We start from the raw sequence: 18370 nt of genomic DNA on the forward strand, positions 1-18370 counted from the left end.
GTTACCACATCAATTACAGAGCACACTGTCATGATTAAATGTCCTTTAAAATGAATTATACAATCCCAATCCATTCTAGTGCTCCCTTCCCCCTCCAACATTCATTATTTACTCCTGAAATCACCTTTCCCTCCTGATCACCCACCCCATACCCCTATATCCCCTTGTATTAATTGTTATAATTATGATACACCCCTGTGCTTCACAGTGGGGAGACCCAACAGAAAATAATATAAAACAAAATCACACTAAAGTAGTAAGAATAAAAACATAATAGTAAAAAGACAAAAATGCAAATAATATGTAAGAACAAAAAGACCTCCATCAACATTTAAAATGCCAGGCAAGAAATTTCTATCAACTAATAAGTGAGAGACAGTTTTCAGGTCGGGTCTGTAGGGTGGTCAGCTGACCAAGTATCCAGGTCGATCCAGCATAATCACGATTACAATAGTCTTTGCCTGCTAATAAGGCTGTCTGAGACTCTTGCCTGTGTCTAGAGCGAATCTTCCAGTGCTTCAGTCTGACTAGATCCTCTGCAGATGGGTACCCACCATCCCCCATAGCCCTCCACAAATTTGGGTGTTCATAATTTTAACTCAGAATATTCCTTAGAAGCAAGTATGAAGAGACTTGTGTACTTTGAACATGTTATCACTTGAGACCAATTCTGGGAAAAGGACACCATTGCTTTCTCAGCAAAGGGTTCAACAACAACAAAACACCAGGAAGACTGTCAAGGAGATGGACTGATCAAATGGCACCCACAATGTATTCAAACATAAAAAAGGCTGCCGGGAAGGGGCAGGACCACACAGCACTTTGTTCTGTGGCTCTTAGGGTCACAGGGCTAGGTTGGGTTCTCTAGAAGGCAAAACCAGTGGCTCTTGTATGCGTTGTGCAGAGAAAGAGATTCATATTAAGAACGGCTTACACCATTGGTGAAATACATAGAACCAGTGCGGTCCAAGTCAGCTTTTCCCCTAACACGTGGAAGCCAATGAACAGGATGCACCGTGCATAAGCAGAAACAGCAGGGGACACAACGCAGCGGTCTGAAGTCTGCCTAGTGAATTCACTGTCGGTTGTCAGTTGATGATTCCTGGGATTGTTAAGTGACCTAACAGAAAATCGAGGAGCCAGACTCAAGTAAAGGGCCAAAGATGATTCAGCTCTGCAGAGTCTCTCACTCTCTTTTTTTTTTTCCTGGTTACATTTGTTTTTTAATCAAAAGATCATTTTACTGGGACTTCTTATAGCTCTTATAACAATCCTTACATAAATTGAATCAAGTGCATTTGTACATAAGTTTCCATCATTATTTTTTAAACATTTACTTTCTATTAGAGCCCTTTTTTTGGACCCTCCCTCCAACCCTCCTACCCTTGTGACCCCTTGATAAATTATAAATTATTATCATTTTCATTTCTTATACTGACTTCTATCTCCATTCCCCCACAGTTTCTGTTGTTCTTCCCCCTGGGGGGTATGCAAATCTGTTTCTCCTTCCTCCCCTTCTCTCCCTACCTTCCCTCTACCTTTCTGGTATCACTACTCTCATTCCTGTTCCTAGAATCTGTGTGTCATGAGTTCTTATCTGTTATCTGTACATGTGTACATGCTCTGGTTTAGCCAGTAGAGGAAGGCAGGAGGACTGGGATCATGATAGGGGTGAGTGAGGAAGCCGCAAAGAACCAGAGAAATATTGTGTGTTTTATCAGTGCTGTACTGCACCCTGATTGACTCATCCCTTCTCTGTGAAGGGATGCCCCATTGTCCACAGATGGGATTTGGGTATCTGCTCTGAACCCCCTCATTCTCAGGAGAATGGGTTTTGCTTGTTTTGGGTCTTCTGATGTCTGTTATCTATCCTGCCAACACCTCATGACCACACAGGCTAGTGTGCTTTTTCCATATGGACTTGTTGCTTCTCTCCTAGATGGCCACTTGTTTAACTTCAAGCTTTTAAGACCCCATATCCTGTATCTTTTGATGGCCGAGCACCATTCACTTTCTTCACCACATTTGCTTATGTGCCCATTTTGTCTTTAGCAATTGTGCAGGGAGAGTAAATATCACAGAATGCTAGGTTATTAGAGCAAAGTCTTCTTGTGTTGAGGCAGGGCTTGAGCAGAGGCCCAAAGTCCATCACTACCTCAGTGTATTGCCATATAAATATCTGTACTTAGGATAATACCTCTACTTTTATGAATTATGTATATACTCATTTATAAGCCGAGTTTTTTCAGCACATTTTAATGGAGTTTTTGTGGTAAAATGAGGTGCTTCAGTTGATATTTGGGTCGACTTATACTCAAGGATATATGGTACATACTTCTGACAACAAGAAGCGGTCATCAGGCAATAGCACAAATGATAGATTGATCTCCCTCTCTATCCTTACCCAGGAGTGTATGTTTGGCATAAACTCTAACCATCAGAGTCACGGGGTGTGAGAATAGACTGAATGACACCTAGCAACAACATATGTTGATATCTATAAATCTATGTATAAAAGCTGGAAAGAAAATAAAGTGTTCTACATTTTTATATGATTATTATTTTTTAACTATCACCTCTAGTGGCTTAGTGCTTATGTGTTGGACTGTTATCAGCATGGTTGGCAGTTCAAAACCACCAGCATCTTCTTGGGGGAAAAGATTGGACATTTTACTTCACTAAACAGTTAGAGTCTAAGAAACCTGTAGCAGGTCGTTTTGAGTCAGCAATGGTTTGACGTCACTGAGTTTTATCATTTCTAGGAATAGGATTAATTTCAGTCACTTAACAAGTATTTAATGCCTATTTTAAAAGAGTACATAAAGTTAGATGCCAATTATAGAGTCTTCAGTGAGGCAGACAGGATCTATGCCCTCCTAGAAATTTCTAGCTTATGGAGAAATTAGCCACTAAATAAATACAAATGATCAAAATAAACTATCTAAACCTATGAAAGAGCCCCTCATATTTGCCTTCAGTCTTTCCTTTCCACAGAACATGCTTTTCAACCACCATTTGCATTTAGAAATGAGTTGCTTGATGGGATTAATTCTCAAGTTTATGATACTTAACCTTGGGCTCAGTTTTTTAGTTTTATTATTACCTCAAGTTTTCAGAAAAATGAAATAAGATAATTCACTTAGAGATAGCCAGACTATACTAAAATTCAAGTAAGAAATCAGTCAATGAAAGTTGTTGGCCGTCCATCTCCCAGGGAAGAGGTCACATGCAGAGAAGTGGGGGAAGGGAGACTCTGGATAGGGCAAGATATGACAAAATAACAATGTATAAATTACCAAGGGCACATGTGGGGTGGGGGGAGCGGGGAGGGAGGGGAAAAAAAAGAGGACCTGATGCAGAGGGCAAATGCTTTGAGAGTGATTGGGGCAGGAAATGTATGGATGTGCTTTATACAATTGATGTTTGTATATGTATGGACTGTGATAAGAGTTGTATGAGCCCCTAATAAAGTGTTTTTTAAAGAAAAGAAAGTTGTTGGCAAAGGAAAGCTGTAATGACATTTCCCCAATCTGCTGCTTAACATAAGATAAACCGTAGCAACATGGACAACACGAGCGAGCCCAGCCATCTCATGCAGTATGGAATCATGAAGATGTGATGTCCATTTTGAGAAGCATCTTTGTTGCAATAGGATTGTTCCTTGGAACTGGCAGAAAATGTTGACTATACCACGGGCAGAGAACAAACAGAATCTGTCTTAGAAGCAGTACCGTCAGGGTGCTCCTTCAAAGGGAGGATGATAGGAACTTGGCCCATCTACTTCAGACAAGTATTTGGTCAGTGGAAGAGAGGAGCATCTTCACAGAGATCCTTGATGCAGTGCAGACACAGCGGGCTCAAATAAAGCGATGATTGTGCAGTGATGGCAGTACTGCACTGTGTTTCATTCTGTTACGCAAGGTAGCAGCAGTGTGAGTCAAAACTGGCACAGTGACTAACAACAGCCACAACAATACACCTTTTTTTCTGGAATGAAAAACAATATATCTCAGTTTAAACAATGAAAACAAGATGTTTACTTAGGGAAGCAAAGTGGAGAACAGAAGGTAATACATTTTTGTGCTAGTGATTAAGAAAGCTTGCTTCATTTTTGTCTTCCTTAATACATCCACCCACATTTTTATTCACATATCAATTTATAACTTTTAGTTTTACCAACAAATTTCAGAGTATCCTCATGGTAATACATCTGAATAAGATATGCAAGTCTATTCTTCAAAGTCTAACCCAAGCAGGATCTAAAATCTCCCTTCCATCACTCTCTGATGATAAGGTTTATTCAGAAATCCAAAACCTGCATACCATGAAATTAGATCCCATACACCAAGAATTCTGAACTTGTACTTGTCAGGTTAAAATGGCAGAACTAGATCTTGTGTAGCAGATAAAAAGTCAATCTCCACAGATCTCACTTCAGTGTGTGAAGTCAATGTCTCCATTCTGATGAGACCACACTTTTACATCTGCATATAATTTTCCCAAACCATACCATCTTGCCAGGCTCTCAGGGAATCTAGTAGCATTTACCATACAAACAACACTTAAAAGTTACTCTTAATTTTGCATCTAGAATTTTTATTCAATATTACTTTATATATAGTAAATTAATTTTAAGTATGGTAGAATACATATGTGGTTTTTCTTTGATAATTAATTTGCCTAATTGCATATTAACTTTGACTAAGTTTTAATTTAGAACCAGGAGTTTATATAGGTCTAAAGCTTATCAACATAATTCCTCAAATTTCATTTAAATCTCTTAAATAAAATTATATTTATTTCCACATTTCTTTCCACCTGATTTTTCAAATAAAATGATCTTGTCTATACCAGATTCAAAACCCTGTAATCATGCTTGATTACTTTCATAGTTTCTGATACACCAAATTTTTATTAATATAGATATAGCATATAAAGTTAGTGTGTGCATTAATTATATATTAAATAAACATCTGCATATTATATAAACATATTAAGTGTTTATATTTAATAGTGATAATTAATTACTATATTCAAAAATTATTAAGTACAGATTAGATGATGGTTATTTTCTTAACTTCAGGAGAAAAAGAAACTTCTTTTAATTTACTTGTATTGTTCTCAAATAAGAAAAGATAGTATACATGGACAGCTGTATGGAGTCAATGAATAAAAGCAGGAATATAGCTATAATTCCATGTTCTCATACAGAAATATTTTAAGACTGAACAATTATTATTTTCCCCATAGTAGAGTTAGTGGAAGAAATATTCTTTATAAATTATGATACTTTTATTTCGCAGTTACTTTGGAGAATACTGATTAAACCATATGTCCATATATGACTGATTTATGGAAGTAATCTTGTGAAAATAATTTCTTCTTATTTTAGCTTAAATCTGATTGCAAATAATATTTCTTGTACAAAGAAAGGGATTAGGAGAGAAAATTTTCTCTCAGTAATATAAATATTTATATTTTACACTTATTAAACTTATTTTTCATTTGTGTTCATTACTTTGGAACCTTTTCTAAGTGTATGAAAACTTGTTTCCCAGGGATAATTGATTGTATCATTGCTAGATTTGCATTAGGAAGTTTGAATTATATATAAATGTATTTACCATCATTGTGAAGCATTTTGCAGTTTGCTTATATATGAAGGACTCCTGGTGGCCCATTGGTTAAGTGCTTGGCTGGTAGCCAAAAGTCAACAATTCAACCCCACCAGCCACCTCCAGCAGCAATATGTAGCAGCGTGTTTCGTAAAGATTACAGTTAGGAAACCATGTGAGAAAGTTATACTTTGTCTGGTGGTTCAGTATAAGTCAAAATTGACTGAACAGTAACATATAGATATTATCATTAAAACATTTTATTTAGGACACCTTAAAATGCCCAAAATATGCAATAAAAAATAGAAAATTTCCTTCATATTTTTTTCTTTTCATATCTTGTATAGAAATGTAACAACCAAGCCCATTTGACATTTTATTCAATGGACTACGATTGAAGACTCTACCTCAATGTGATTTAGAGTGTTCTTTTTGTAAATCACCTAATAGAATATATATATAGTGAAGTTCTAGCTGGTTATGATCTTCAAACTTGTTCACACTTGTCTTCCATCAATCCTACCTAGCTGAGTAATTTTTGAGGATTCAACCAACTTAAAAAAAAAGCTCAGTTCTGATACTATGGTTTGTTCTATGAAAAAGCAGAAATCATATTCCATGGAAATACTGAAAAAGCCAAGTAATAGCTACAAACTATTGAATAAAAAATGGTCTCTTCTAGGCCCATTTTCTACACAAACCATCATATCAGTGTATTGATGAAGTTAAAGGAACTTTCTCAAGTGTTTTTTCTTCTAATCCATTATCTGGGGAAATGGTCACATGCACTGAAAATACCACAGTCATTGGAAAAAATAGATTGTTTATGTGAACTAGAATATGCTTATCACAAAAAAGTCCTTATTAAATATATGAAAGGCTCTAATTATTGGTAGCTCTGAAAATGAGCAGTATAGCAACCCAACACCATGGAGAGGTATAATTTTGTTTTCTCACACATTTAGAATATGTGGCACATACTATGCTAATTATACCATAGATTGTCAAGTGAAAGAATTTCAAGTGATATAATATCATAGATTTTCATTAGAAAGGAGATTTTCTGTTAAGAATTTTGAGATATATATTTCACACCTTTCTTACCCACTCCGAAAAAATTACCACCCCAGGGTTTTCATCTTACAGAGTCATTACCAAAGCCTACAGGTAGCAGTCTAAATATTTACATAAATGTAAAATAATTACAGAAGATATTTTGAAATTTATTTGTTTTTGTTTTGCTTTTACTCCAGAGTTTAAACATAATTATTATTAGACTTTGATCCTTGGATCTATATTTAGGGAGCTTTTTCACTAAAACAAGCTCTAAGTGATGTTGTTATTGTTATTGTTTACAGTTGTTGTTTATTGTCAGGTGGGTGCTGTCGAGTCAGTTAAATTCACAGCAACGCTCTGAACAACAGAACGAAACATTGCCTGGTGATGTACCAACCTCACCATCGCTTTTATTTTTGAGCCCACTGTTGCAGTCACTGTGTCACTCCTTCATTTGAGAGTTTTCTTCTTTGACTGCTCATGTACTTTACCAACCATGATGGAAGGATTCATTGATCAAAGAAGCAATTTATCTGTTGAGCCATGTCCCTGCTTTTCTTAATTTGCATGTCCATATTATATTGTTGAAAGTCTGTAGACCATTGAACTAGTCAGAGCTTTGCTTCAATTTTGATTCTGTGACATATTAAATAATTATACTTGCTTAGTTTATTCTTCTCCTTGCTGTTCCCCCAAAGTGAAGTGAGCATATCACTTGTTGTTTGTTGCCAATAACTATTCTGAAGCGAGTTGACCGCACACTTAGGACAATTCCATAAGGTTTCGACCTATCAGAAAAACAGATTGCCAGGACTATTTTCCTGGAGTCTCTGAGAAGATTTAACCACCAGTTTTGTTGTTGTTGTTAGCTAGTAAACTGAACACCAGGCAAGGACTCCTTGAACAAAAACTACCCTTATAATATTTTATAATCCCCCTTAGAGATTATAGTATAATTTGTTCTTAAACCTTTATTTACAAAATAGACTTTTAATAAATAAGTTTCTTATTTGAAATGTAGCCATCAATGTTTCATGCTAGTTATAGCTAATACAAGGGAATCAGTCAATTAAAACAATTATGATTTCTTAAACTAATTTTTACATGACACTTCTATGCCTAGATTGAATGACTCCAGTTTTTCAAAATGCAGATTGTGGGATATCAAACTGCATTTCTTCAGTATTTTTCCCTAGTTTTTCAGTATCTGGTTTGCTTTTCCTCCTGGAATCCATTTTTTTTATCCTGAGTGCATCGTCAGTGCGAGTGAAACATGCAAACATTCCTCAGAGAGCGGTAATTCAGTGTAGTATGTAATTGCAGTGTCCATCTGGCACACTCCCACATAAGCACATGTAGTCATTTAGTTACAAAAAAAATTATTCAGGTTACAGAACGCCAGCTGTTGAGCATGGTTGTCATCCTTGAAAACCCGATTACTTGATCACCTAGCAGAAGCCCAGCACAATGACCTTCATGTTCATGCATTTTGTACATTATCTTCTAACCCACACAAAATAAAAATGAAAAATTAGCATTGTAAAGAACGAGGGTACTTAGTACATAACTCTAAAGATACATGTGTACATAATAAGGAGCGTACAATTTTATGGCACAACTTTCACTAATTGTATGCATCATATTTTATGTACTGAGTTATCACAATAATAACCATATTTTCTCTTACATGGAAATGTAAAATGGAAAAGACTAAATGTGGTAAATAATAGCTAGACCTTCTAAATGCCTAATGCTTCTTCATCTGCATCTTATTTCTGATACTCCCAGACAACCTGTCCAAATAGCATCTACAATAGTTTGCATGGGTCATAGTACGCTGCTTTGAAGAAAGGACTAAATACCTAATTGATCACTGATTATCGTTTACCCTTCCATCCATTTTGTCAGAATTATATTTAGGATGTGTCCACATAGAAAGGGTTCCTTAGTTTCTAACATTGATGAAACATCTTTGGGTAAATTTTGTCAGATTTGAACACATGCTTCTAAATTCCACAAAAGTCCAAAATTCCACATGCACTACTTAGAATTATATAACATTTCAAAATGCTGTAGAATTTTCATTTTCTGTACTAAACATGGTGACAGTAGAATTCATGAAATGTTGAAGCTAAAATGATCCAGCAGTCTAAGAAAATAATGCTGTTAAATATATTCTGCTTCTCCACAGTCTATCTCCCTGACTATTAGATATTGGCCCTCCATAGGATTACCAACTCTGCCCTTCAAAGCAGGCAGTGTAGAAAATGTCCATATCCAGTAGTGAAGGGCTAATGATGGGGTAGTAATTTAGCTCTTAAGGAAAATACTGTAAATGAGAAGTTATGTCTCTCCTTTCTTTCAAGTCCATTATTCACACTCCTTGGAGATAGAACTATCCTGCTGGCAAATGGCTGTTCTTCACACATTTCTAAGAAGTTAGCAAATAGAGCAGAATTGCTTGGGGGACCTGGAGAGATCAATATATCTGTGTCTTGTGCTATTCAATTTCATTGCTTACAATCATCATGAAAATAGGGAGAAAAATAGTACCTTGGTATCAAATACTAAATCCTAACCAGCATATGTGTGTGTGTGTGTTGCACCACCAATAATATTTTATCAAGATAAATTATCTGGATTTACATAAAAATCTATTTTCCTAAATATGTATTGATAAACCTAAAAAAAGCATAACTGCCAAATATTATTTCTATCACATAAAATAGCACAAATCTCTTTAATTGTATAATAAAAGTTGATTCCCAAAGTAATTTAAAGCCAGTTAAATGAGTATGCAATGTGGATTTTAAAAAGTATCTACCTATGGAATCTGCTAGGCTAATATAATTTTAATCACTGTGAAACTGGATTAAAACTGATTTTATTCCAATCAATGAAAATTGAACTTCAAAAAGAGGTTGGAAAATTACAAATGCCTACGTAGTCTAATAATGAGAAATCTATCTGTAAAACAAAACTGATTTATCCAATTAGAATAGACCAAGTTCTAGAAAGATGTGACATGCAACAAGAATAGAAACTGAAGGGAAGTAAGGCTTAAGGTATAATTTTGAGTCCTGAATAGAGACAATCTTGAGAAGTTTAAAAACAGACAAAAGGGCAAGTGAGGTAGTTAGTTTATTGTGCCAATCTGGCAGATAAAACATGTGGGGTTAATTGAAGGGTGGAGGGACAAATAGCTCAGTGAACCTCACATTTCTAGTTGTCAGGTCTCTTGCTTTCTGATGGTCAGATGAGGGTGCACCTGCCTTAGCCAGTTCCTTGCTTCAGCTGGCAAGGCTCACTTCCTAAGAGACATCCCCGGGGAGAAGCCATGTGGACCTACCCCAATGCAGCCCTGAGTGCTGGAGCAGCCGTGTGGAGACCCCTGTCAGTGCTGAGATGCTTACACATTCACTGACTTGGCTTTCCTCCTGCAGTTGGCTTCACAGTGTATGTTTTGTGAGAAGAAGGGAGACTTTGCGGATTGGTGTCAGACATATGGGTTAATGTTGCACTTGTGGGTTTGGGCAGCACTGGGTTGGGATGCTTTCTTGATGTGCACTTAACCTTTATGTAAAACTCTCTTATACATGAGTTTCTGTGGATTTATTTCTCTAAAGTACCCAGATTAATACAGCAAGAGAGGAGGATGATCCATTATACTACTATTTGGAGCTAAAAGACTAATTCTCAGCGCATGAAAAGGTAATTTTAAAGTGTTATAAATTTTATAAAATAAGGACACACCATTTTATAATAGTTTCTTTATTTTCCTCCAATCATGTAATTATTACTGACAGATTGAAATCAGACTTGTAGTGAAGTTAACTTGCTTACTGTGGCCCTTTTATTCATCATATTTGTAACTGTCACTCAGTGGATGCCGAACTCACTACCATAAGTCCATTCCAATGCACAACGCCCCTGGCAGTCACGGTAGAACTGTCCTGTGGAGTTCTGAGACAGTCACTCTTTGTGGGAGGAGAAAACCTCATCTTTCTCCAGCACAATGGCTTGTGGTTTTGAAATGTGCTTATCAGCCCAGTGAGTAACCAATAGGTATCCAGGGCTCCCAGTGAATGGGTGGAAGCACATGAACACGTTGTTAGAGATGTTAAGCTGAAGCTACGGGGAGAAAAGCTGCATCTAGAGTAGGTGGGACTAAAAAACTAACAAACAAACAGGCCGTTTGATTGTGATGATTGATAGATGGTCTGAGTTTGCTGGATAAGGCCGGCCAAAGGTCCATATGCCTCATGAATGTGATGGTTGGAGGTGGAGAAAGAGCACTGCCTTTATGTTTTAAAATGGATTATGCATTTAGGATTATATGCATAGCTGAATATACTGTGGATATTGGTTTATCCTACTTAGGGTTGTGAAATAGACACACAGATATGATCAAAACCCATTGCCATTGAGTTGATTCAGACTCACTGTGATCTGTTATAAATTACTAGGGTTATAAACCTTTATGTGAATAAATAGTGTCTTCTTTCTGTCACAGAGTTGCTGGTGGTTTTTGAACTGCCAGTCTTGCAGTTAGCAGTCTCTTGCTTATCAGAGAGCACAAATAGGACTCATGAAATATGTAATAAAAATGAATATTTTGGGTTGTGATTACATAGAGTTTGTAAACCTGCCTCCAGCCTACTGTGAATTAGGTTTGCTGAAAGGTGAGGGAGAAATTAGTTCTGAAGATATAGGCTTTTGTTTTAAGCCTATTTGGAGCTAAAACACTAATTTCTGGGGATCAAAAAGGTAAGTTGAAAACATAAATTTTACAAAATAAGGAAACACCACGATAGAATGATGTCTTGATTTTTCCCAAATCACACAATGCGGAATTAGATGGAGACAACCCTGCTAAGAACTTGCAGTTCTATTTGAAAGGATATGCAGAACTTAGCCCCACTAAGAGACTAACTAGGAGATTTACCTTTGAAGGAAAGAAAGATAAAAAGATTGTTTGGGTTAAATCATAAATTTTTTGAGGTGCCTTTGGATGCACCTAAGCTAGAAAGTATCTGCCTACTGGAAAACACCCCTTTCTAAGACGGAAAGTTAAACAGAGCTACCAAGCAAACTGATATCCTTCTTGTGTTGATCCCCTGGGACACTGTATGGAAGTGCAATTAATGTATCTATGAAGGTACCGGCTGTGTTTGGACATATTTCATTGGTTCTTCTTAACTGGGTCCATAAATTTCATAGATTGGAAAAGAGCGGAAAGGCTGGATGGTCTGAAGTTTTTAAAATTGGGTGTATCCTAAGCCTATAGGTATGACTTAGTGCCTGGGCTCTAAGGCAGATAGAAGTGTATGCAGGGATCAGCTGGTGTAAAGTGTAAGGAGGTGGATGTGAACTCTGTAACTGGCACCTGGTACTCATTTGACTTAGTGTGAATGACTAGAGCTTAGTAGACCAGAACCTGATCAAATGAAGAGAAAGCTGCTTGACACTGTGAGCTGGTATACATTGCTGCACTTTTATGGCATGTTCCAAGCTGTATTTGGGGGACGGATGCAGATATGTAAAGTTAAAAACAGAATGAAGGTTCTTCAGATCAACAAGCTTGTCTCAGAGTACTAGGTTAACAGAGACAGGCAAAGTAGAAGTTAAATATCTAAAACAGAAAGTGATAAAGGCATGAAGTGGCTGGCTTACAAGTTTCATGGATATATTTAGTCTTAAAATAAGTGAAACAAGAGAAGGTTCCTCTTGGAAATTCCTCTGTTACTAATGGATCTGGAGATACAGGAAGGGAAAAGATGCTGATAAAATTGCATGATGCTGGACATCCACTTACAGAAGGGCCATGGTGCAGAGACAAGCCACTCAGGGTGCATTGGAGAAACAATGAAACATACAACTTTCCTCTAGTTCCTAAATGCTTCCTACCCCCACTATCATGATCCCAATTCTACCTTACAAATCTGGCTAGACCAGAGGATGTACACTGGTACAGATAGGAACTAGAAATGCAGGGAATCCAGGACAGATGATCCCTTCAGGACCAGTGCTGAGAGTGGCCATACTGGGAGGGTGAAGGGAAGGAGGGTTGGAAAGGGGGAACCAATTATGAGAATGTACACATAACCACCTCCCTGGGGGATAGACAACAGAAAAGTGGGTGAAGGGAGATGTCAGATAGTGTAAGATATGACAAAAAAATAATTTCTAAATAATCAAGTGTTCATGAGGGAGGGGGAGCAGAGAGGGAGGGAGGAGCAGAGAGGGAGGGGAAAAATGAGGAGCTGACACCAAGGGCTCAAGTGGAAAGCAAATGTTTTGAAAATGATGGATGGAAACCAATGTACAAATGTGCTTGACACAGTGGATGGATGGATTGTGATAAGAGTTTTATGGGCCCCAATAAAATGATTGAAAAGTAAAAGAAAGAAGAGAACAAAAAAAATTGTAAGATGCAGGTATGTGATTGCAAACTGGGTTTATTGTGATTTCAAATTAGTCTTTGTAGAGGGTGTGTCTGACGGAGGATGAAAGATATTTTTTCATCTATAGAAGGGATCATGGCTAGAAGAGCCACATTGCTGAATGTGGCTCATCTGTCTATAACACTTGTACCGCCCATTCAGTAAATGAGTGGGAATGTGTAAATAATGTGTAGAGGGCTCTATCTTGGGGACGGGTCAGTCTTACCATAGCACTGTGTATAAAATGATCCATCTCAGAACAGGAATCCCAAGACCATCAAGAAAGCAGAGCTGACAAAACAGCTTGTTTGAGATCCCTGCCTAAACTCTTGAGACCAGTTGATCTGAGACCTTCAGGCAGAGCATCTCTGTGCTTCCTAACCCACATAACTGAGAGGTTAAGGACCAGAGAGGCATACCTGCCATCAAGGCTCAGAAGAGGAGTTTAGATCAAAAGAACTGTGTCCTTACCCATTTGTAACCTGTCAGCTTCCTTTATAGGAGCCTAAGCTAACTGATTCCTATCTAGTACACTCTACTCCTAAATGCCTTATATAATGCAATGAAATAAATAAAATTCAAAGTAGACCCACTGTAAGCTGCCACATAAAATGGAGGACAAATGATAATTAATGTGAAGGAATGTGTGCAAAGCCTGCTGTTACTGTCATGTAAGTTATCTCATGTTAGTGAATCAGTTATCATATATACTCGAGTATAAGCTGACCCGAATATCAGCCAAGACACCTAATTTACCACAAAACTGCATATAAAATGTGCTGAAAAACTCAGCTTATACACAAGTATATATGGTATATATGTTTTTATTAGTCAACATCCTTTTATACATATTTTCTTACAGAAGAGTGCCAGTATTGTAACACCAACACAAATACCAACAAACATACACTCACTTCCTATAAAATATTCTATATTTTTGGAGACTGGTGCTTTGCTCGCTACTATATGAAATTGTAGCTAAAACTTCTATTTACTATTTTGATAACAAAAGGCTTCATGGAGAACAAAATATAATATAATTTATTATATCAATCATGCAATGTAAGTCCAGTGGCAGGTATGTGTGTTGAGTTTCTTGAAATGTATTTCTGGCTTACATTATGTTGTATTTATCCAAGTTGTTTTAATTTTTCAATCCTTTAAGACAATATTCATAATCATGATATAAATATATATAACTAGAGTTTTATCTTGCTATCTGTTTAAAAGTGTATGACAGTATATTTTAGGGACATACTTTGAAGGGAAATTAAAGTACTGGGATGTTAATTTGCTTTGTTACATGTGGAGAAATAAAAGATAAATAAAACAATGTTTGTCAAGAAACGTGTCATAATCATATTAGTTAAAAAATCTTGATTCTAAACTGAAGTAAAATTTTCTACAAGGAAAAGAGGAATATAAATCATAGAATGTTTAAATTTATTTAAAATATCCTTATTCATATGATTCGAAGTGAAATTTTGCTTCTTTAAAGCTGAGCATAATCATAAAAATAAAGTTAATAAACCCATTATAACACAAAGGAAGAATTGCCATTAAACAAATCTGAATGGTACCGAATGTCAGATGTACTCAGAATAACTCATTTCCTTACTTGTTTGCTTAATCTGCCATCTAAATCATTGATTGAAAGGCAAACATATGGCAATTGCAAATGCCATGTGGATTTGTAAAATTTTTAGCTGTGCCTCAGGGTCATAAAACTAAAAACAAATTGGCCAAGACGCATATAAAAAATGGTAGTTCTTGAGTATTTTGAATATGATAATAGTACATAATTTCTGCCTCACTCTTCTCAGATGATGGTTCCACGTGCCTATGAGGCAACTGAAAACACCATTGATTGGGTCACACACACTGTAGTCATCAACATATTTACCTTCAGCATTTTAAAGATGTCGTCTTCAGAAAATCTCCCCGACGCAATGTGTCATTGACTTCTTGCCATGGCTTCTATAAGCATTGCTTATGCAGACAATTAATGATATCCTTGTCAATTTATTCTTTTCTCCATTTATTGTAATGCTCTACACTAGTCCACTGGGAGAATTTTTGTTTTCTTCACACTGAGTTGTAGGCTACGTATTTAGACTACAGTCCTTAAACTGCATCAGTAAATACTTCAAATCCTCTTCATTTTCATCAATCAAAATTGTGTCACCTGCATATTACAGATTATTAATAAGCCTTCCTCCTAACCTGGATTGGATAAGTATGATCTTAAACCTGCAGTATATATTTGTTCTGTTTTAAGAATTGCTTGCTGGTCTAGGTACAGATTCCACAAGAGTACAATGAAAAATTCTGGAATTAATCATTTTGCAATATTATGCATAACTTTATGTTCCACTCAGTTGAATGCCATTGCATTGTTCAGGAAGCACGAGTAACTATTTCCTATGCTTTCTGCTTCCTGCCCTGCTCCATGTGCAATCAGCGATGATGTTCCTCATTCCTTATCTTCTGTATCAGATTTGAACATCTGGAAGCTCCCTATTATTGTAATGCCGCACCAAGTTTTGAATTATCTTCATTGAAATTCTACTTGTATGTCATGTAATGATATTATTCAATAATTGCCACATTCAGTTGAGGTTATCGTTCTTAGGATGGGCATAAATAAGAATTTCTTCCAGAGAGGTAACTTCCTTCTAATTTATTGGCAGAAAAGTGAATGTCCCATGAGTTTGCTCACGTGTGATATTCGGTTATTTCTTTTATCCTTGTTTTGCACCAAAGCCTTCCCTGCAGCTTGTACTTCTTGCAGTACCTTCAGTTGGCAATTATACACTGTCTCTTCAAATGTCTGAATGGCAACCAATTCTTTTTGGTACAGTGGCTCTGTGTATTCCTTACGTTGATGCTTCTTGCACTGTTCAATATTTTGCCCTTAAAATCCTTCAATACGTTGACTTGGGACTTGATATTTTTTCTTTCAGCTTTAGAAATGTTAAGTGAATTCTTCCCTTTTAGTTTTCTAACTCCAGTTCTTTGCATGTCTTATTTTAATGCTTTACTTCATCTTCTCAAGCTGATTTTGGAAAATTTTTATTCATTCTTTTACTTTATCATGTCTTCCATTCACCATACTCAAGAATAAGTTTGGAGTCTCTTCTGACACCCACTTTGATCTTTTTCTTTCTTATCTCTTCGATGACCTCTTTCTTCCTTCATGTATAATGTTCTTGGGCAATTGATCTTCTGTCATTAGTTTTCCTTTGGTCTTCTGGTATTAGTGTTTATTTGGTCTTCTGTCATTGGTGTTCAATGCTTAGTCAAATGTCTTCTTGAGATGGTCTCAAAATTCAGGTGTGTTTTGCTCAAACACACATTTGGGCTGCAGAGAATTTATTTCAGTTTGCTACAACTTCCACCTGAGCTTACATCTAAGCAACTATGATTTGTTTCACGTTTGTTCCCCGCTTCCTTTGGCAGAGCACAATGAGTCTCTACATCCTCTTTGCCCAGAGATGTTGTCAATTTGATTCATGTGACTTCTACCTGCTGAGCTCCACAGGTATAGATGCTGTTATGTTGTTGAAAAAGATATTTTTAATGAAGAAGTCATTGGAAATCTACTATTTTAATGTGATCTCCAGTTTGTTTCTATCACGACTGCCAGATTTTCCTACTACCTATCTTTTCCTTTCTGTTTCTAATTTTCATCTCCCACCCACCAGTAATTATCAGTGCATTTTAATCATATACTTGATCAGTAGCAGACTGAAGAAGTGGTAGTATATTTTATTTATTCATCATTGACTTTAGTGGTAGTGACTAAATTTGAATAATAGTTGTTTTGTTTTCAGTTTACATGTATAGATATTAACCTATCATAGACAGCACTGTACTTCAAGATAAATATTAGAATGTTCTTTGTGATGATGGACAAGATGTCATTTTTTCTTATATTTGTCATTCTTAGAATAGTAACCATAGGGTTGCCAAGAAATGTATTACATGAATGGTTAAATGTTACCATTTTCAAGTATTATGTTGATCTGAATAAATATAGTAATTCAACATTTTCATGTCTAAAGGAATAAAAACAATATACATATGCTCGATAATTTTAAAATATGTTTTATTATGTAAGTAGATAAGTCAGGGCATTTCACATATAAATCTCTTGTCCCACACCTTTCCTATATGTACATAATGTAATCCAATTCATAATACTAGGAAAGAGTTAATGATAATTTTACATTCTTTTGACATCTTTTGGTATCATAATTCTATAAGTCCACACAGTAATTACATAATTACAAGCTGTCAGTATATGATTGCTGATACTTGTAATATTTTGTAATTACATAATTTGGCCTGATTACAATTATAAAAGAGTACACGGTAATTGACTAAAATTACTTTTCAGCTTTTCAGAAACACAAAAGTATGTTCTAAATTAAGGCAAGGAACAAAATGTTTAATTCTATCTGCAATGGGTTCAAAAAATTAATATGGATAGCTCATGTTTTCAAATTGTGATCAAAATATATTTTCCTTTGTTATATGTATTTTTCAGTTTGCAATATGTTAAATTTGCTTGAAATTGTATATAATCTTTAAAAATATAAAAATAATGATCAAATGTCTTATTTAATGGGGGAAATATTGGCAATCATTTTGAGTTCAGTTTTCACTGACTTAAGTTATTTTTGCATCTTAGAAACCTCAATGATCAAATTTGTAAAATAATAATAATGCAAACAATATTACATATAAAGTATGTGATTTTTTCCTCTCTTATGAAATTAAAATTTCACTAAAGATAGAAACTGAACAATTATATACAAATACTTATTTTTAACAGTTTTATTGGAATATAATTTACATGTACATTTCAATCAGAATACTTTCTTATTTTTGTGCTCATTTTTGTTAGTTTCCCATCTCTCCCCAAACTTTCTGGCACCATCCCAAGAAACCATTAACCTAGCTGTACCTATCGTGGCAAAGCTTATAGAGAAAAACATACAGCCTCAACAAAAAATGCTAACAATAACTAAGTAAAACCTCAATGAAAAGAAAGCAGAAAATATTCAAAACTAGAGCAAATTTATAATGGATCAAGAGGGCGATCAAATGATCAGGTGAAAAATTTTAACCTAACTAACTGCATTTGCAATAATTCACTTTCCAATGCCCTCTTTATGTTATAGCAACACTAGTCTCACTTTTCTGTGGTCAGAGGAGATGAACTGGAGCTTAATCCATGTGTATTTTCACCTC

This window comes from Tenrec ecaudatus, chromosome 7, assembly GCF_050624435.1.
Source record: "Tenrec ecaudatus isolate mTenEca1 chromosome 7, mTenEca1.hap1, whole genome shotgun sequence".
NCBI classification, from domain to species: domain Eukaryota; kingdom Metazoa; phylum Chordata; class Mammalia; order Afrosoricida; family Tenrecidae; genus Tenrec; species Tenrec ecaudatus.